Genomic DNA, 4452 nt, shown 5'->3' with positions numbered 1-4452 from the left:
AAAGTGCTGGGAATGACAACAAAGTTGTGTGATCGTGTTTAAAAATAGGGCACTGTATCAGAAAAAAGTTCAATTTTCGACAATGCAAGATTCTTGTTATGAAAGTAGCTACTTTTGTACCCTGCGTTTTGGAAGATTATGGCCTTCTGTTATCAAGTTATACAATTCAATCTGTTCCATAGTTGAACCCCGCCCCCCTTGAAAAAAGCCTTGTCTTTTCTCGTCAGGCCAATATATACTTCTGTAGTTTTGAACTAGCAAAGGGGAAACAAGGTTTTTAAGGCAATTTGTAGGTAAGAATTAATTGACAGTCAATTAAAACGCAGAGCCTGTGGTAAATTTTTTTTTCAACAAGAATTTGTAGGTAAGAAGGATGTTCTTAAACATCGTATTTTCACTATGTTGTGAATATTTTTGTTCATTTTCTTAAAACATCGGGCGTTTTAGAGTCTGCAAAGCCTTAAAATGTTCTAAACTTGTTCTTAATATTTTGGCCATCGAAGCCATATGATCTTATACAGTTTTTTCTTATGCGGGAAAAAGGTGAATCAGCTAATTTTGGACCGTGAAAGTCAAAGTTTAAGCCTGACATATACAAATTTTCAAATCATTTCCACGTTTCAATCCTGACATTTTTTTGTGATTTTTCGACCGTTTTCAACACAAACTTTTCAACCAGTAATTTCCAGAGCGTAAACTAGAGAAAGTGACGTGTGGCACGTCCCCATACTGTACCTACTTTTTTGCACACTGAATATGACCTAGTTGAAATCAATCCAGTACTCATGCTTAAATGTCTTACATGCCCCTACATTCAAACCATAGTCATTATAAAAAACCCCGGTCTGACAATGTATCGTTTTAGCTTTTTGTTCATTTTTTTTTGTTACAAGCAAAACCCAAGTTGCGATTTGCATACTTTTTGATCACGTTACCAAAATCACCTCTTGGGATTGGTCTATTTTTTAATCACATCGATTTTGGTACGTAAGCTCCATATTTTAACAATAAAAAGAGACAAAAGCCTTCCAGACCAGTGTTTTTATAATGACCATGTTCCAACAGAACATAAACATAACATACTTAGCACGAAGATGTTTGACCTAGTTCACATCGATCCAGTACCGCGTGCACCGAGATCTAACTACTCCTTTTATACCATAATTATCGTCAGAAACATTTTGTTTACGTGAAACAAAGAGAGTAAATAAGTGCATCTTTTTCTGATCGTTTTTACTGTAAGAAACAAATTCTCTTTTCTTCTAGTGTGCAAGGAATGTTATGGATGTATAGATATAAAAGTGTTAAAATGTGAAGTTCGAGATGGTAGTTAAATCAACTTTCTGTCTCTAATATTTCAAAAGTGTCACATATGGGCGAAAAATTCCTAAGTCATATTTTGAATTTAATAAATAAATTTAAAAGTGAAATTGTTAAATTATATTCTTACAAAAACTAAGCGTAATTAAGCTTGTAATGAGTGTCTAATTCCTTTTATATAATAATCTTTTGATACCACTCGTCATTTAATATTGCATTCTAGCGTACCGGGCTCAGCCCACTCATTTTGATTGAATCCGAAAAAAAGATTTGGCTCGGTCAGTTGACCTTTTTCATTTTTCGTCTATAGTGTGGTGACCTACAGTTTTGACTGACCAGCCAGCATTTTTAATTTGTTTGCGGAAATATTTAATGATCGTGATGTATTATAATTCTTGACCTAGGTTGCAGAAACTTTTTTTCTGATTTGACCTAGTGCTTTTGAATGAATACAAAAGCAAGGATTTTCTATGACGGTCCCGGTTGATTATGCTGTATTAGGTTGGTAGTCATCACTATCCCTTGAATCTGGTACTTAGCTAGACTTTTGACTAGACTTTGTAATTCTTGTACGACCCAGCTTTTTCGTTTTTCTAAAGCTTAAGTTATATTTTGAAGGCAACTTTTGGGAAAATGCTGCGTGAAAAGTTATGGAGTTCAATCAAACAAAACAGGGTCAAAATTTATCAAATGCATTATTAGCATCCATTCCACAATCATGGTCGAAATCTGTTGAGAATTAAGCTTATTTCCTTGTTTTTCGAAATTTGGAGTTCGAGCGAGAAAGTCGATTTTGGGCCATCTCTTAAAATTGATCGGATATTTCAATTTGGCCCGGGTTTATAGACTTCCAGGCTATATTATGAGCCTTATTGGACCATTTTTGAACTTTTAAATCCTCAGATGCTAAGCTCCTAAGACTTAAGTCTCATGTTAAAACTCTACCCTTCCAACCTACTTTAGAGCACTTACAAATCGACTGTGGTTTTAAAACTTCCCGGTGAAGTTCCTTTTTTTTTCAAATATTACGACCATGATTGTAGCATAGTAAACATGCACGTCCGATTTTTTTTAAGACGATGTAGTTGAAAAGCAAATTCGAGAGCTCAGAAAAACCATTCGAGCTATTATTGCTGACGGGGCACCTTTCCGTCTTTCAGTCAGGTCCGCGCTGCTTTAACTCCCTAGCCGCCCACCCTGCCCTTTCTAAATCGGGCGGCACCCAAAAGAAAAAGGAAACTCTAAAGCTATCCAACGAGCTATGAACGAGCTTCTAACTCCTTCTAGATCCGGATATGTAAGCCCTTTAAGTTTGAACTAGCGATTTTCTTAAAAAACTTAGAAAGAAAGGACTGTGGCACTTAAAGGGTTAACTCTAAGGAGATTCTAAGTATGCGAAGGTGGTTGGTTATGGCAGTAATCGGAAGTCATCAATGTTATTGTTGTGAATTTTGAATGGTTACGCTCCGCCACACTGAAATTTAAGTCCAAGTTTGGAAAGCTCCCAGCTGGAAGGACTGGCTCGTGTCAAGCTGCCAACCTAGATGGCTATGATCAGTGATTCTAGATGTTCTAACAGAAATCAGAAATTGACCTTGCCGTATCTAACTAAGAATTTTCATCAAAAATTGAAAGAAAATATTAACTCTATTCTGAAATTGAAAAGAAATATTGACATTTAACGCAAATAACACTCTCTGTAACTCTCGGAAAACTCTTGAAATTTCTCAACATTCAAGTGTATTTGCATAAGAATATATTTTGCTAACATTGGTGAAAAAATATACTGTGTTGACCAGAGAAAGACTTATCAAATCTTTTAAAATTCCTTTCCGTGCTAGATTTTGGATATAAGTAACTGTATGTATCTTTTTCGTTTCTTTCATAGATTTGAAACTTAGGATTTTTGGTAGATCAATAGTTTCAGCAAGCTCAGGCACTGTCCTAAAACTGTAAATATAATGAATGAATATAAATGCTAACATAAATGGAAGAAATATTTACAACTTTCTAAATTTCAATTCTAAATAAAATTCTATAAAAATTTCAAAATATGTCCTATGAAAAGTAATTATATTATATATATTTACACCCAGCCTTTTTCACCAAAAACTAGATTCTCATCAAAAATAGTTTCTGAAGTCATTTTCACTTTCCTCAAAGTTTGGTCAACGGCTTTACGTACGTTACGTTCAATGAATCTTTGTTGCTCACGGGGCACGTAACCGTCACGTAAAGAACGTGCAATCGTGATCAAACGTGGTTGCGTGCTCGCGTATATGAAGTCCAACATTTTAGACAAATTATCACGACGGGTCTCAATTCCAGTTTTGGAATCGACGTATATCTTATTAAGAGTATCGTTAGGGAATATAGTGCCATGGCAAAGCGCAAAATCATTTTTAGTACCAAGTAATTCATCTCTGAGTTGTAAACTATTGAATAAACAGTACTTGGTAGAAGAAAGGGCTTTCAGTACTTGTTTTGTGGACTGTGTTTGTATATAGCTGATGAAGAGATGGACAAACGTGTTATCTTGTTTTTCACAGAAATATTTTTTCGTATGTTTCATAACAACATCTTCAATGAGCGATTCACTTCTTTTGTCTGAGAGATATAACTCATGAAACATGTTTTGTAGAGCTGTGTTCAATCCTTTTTCCGCCATTATGGAATTCGGACAATATATTTGCGGGATGACTTCATCAGTGATATAAATCACATCCATAGGAATCCCGCCATCGATCATTTTTTGGACGCCGCCCTCCACCCCAAAATAATCTTCATCGATATCGATGAACACGTGACCTGGTTTCAGCGACCGCGAGCGAAAGTAGCGCATGAAGTTGCGTTCACTGAAAACGAAATATTTCAACGGGTGAACCTTGTGGCATGACTTCTGAGGGACCATTTGTGTTTGATTGTGAAGTGCCTCAGTCAGATAGAAACATGCTAGCTCTTCTTTCCTGTGTGTTTCTTTGTGTTCCCTTTGCTTTTTCAATTTTCTAATTTCCTTAACACACATGCACGCTGTTTTGGATTTCTCAGGATCCTGGACATTGGTCGTCTCACCGATGTATCCGACTTGTATCTCGACCGTATCTTTACGAAGCCAATCCGGTTGAACCCATA

Source organism: Clytia hemisphaerica, unplaced genomic scaffold, assembly GCF_902728285.1.
Source record: "Clytia hemisphaerica strain Z4C2 unplaced genomic scaffold, Clytia hemisphaerica genome assembly, whole genome shotgun sequence".
Taxonomy (NCBI): Eukaryota; Metazoa; Cnidaria; class Hydrozoa; order Leptothecata; family Clytiidae; genus Clytia; species Clytia hemisphaerica.
The sequence above is the reverse complement of the archived record's forward strand: the minus strand, read 5'-3'. Positions refer to the sequence as shown.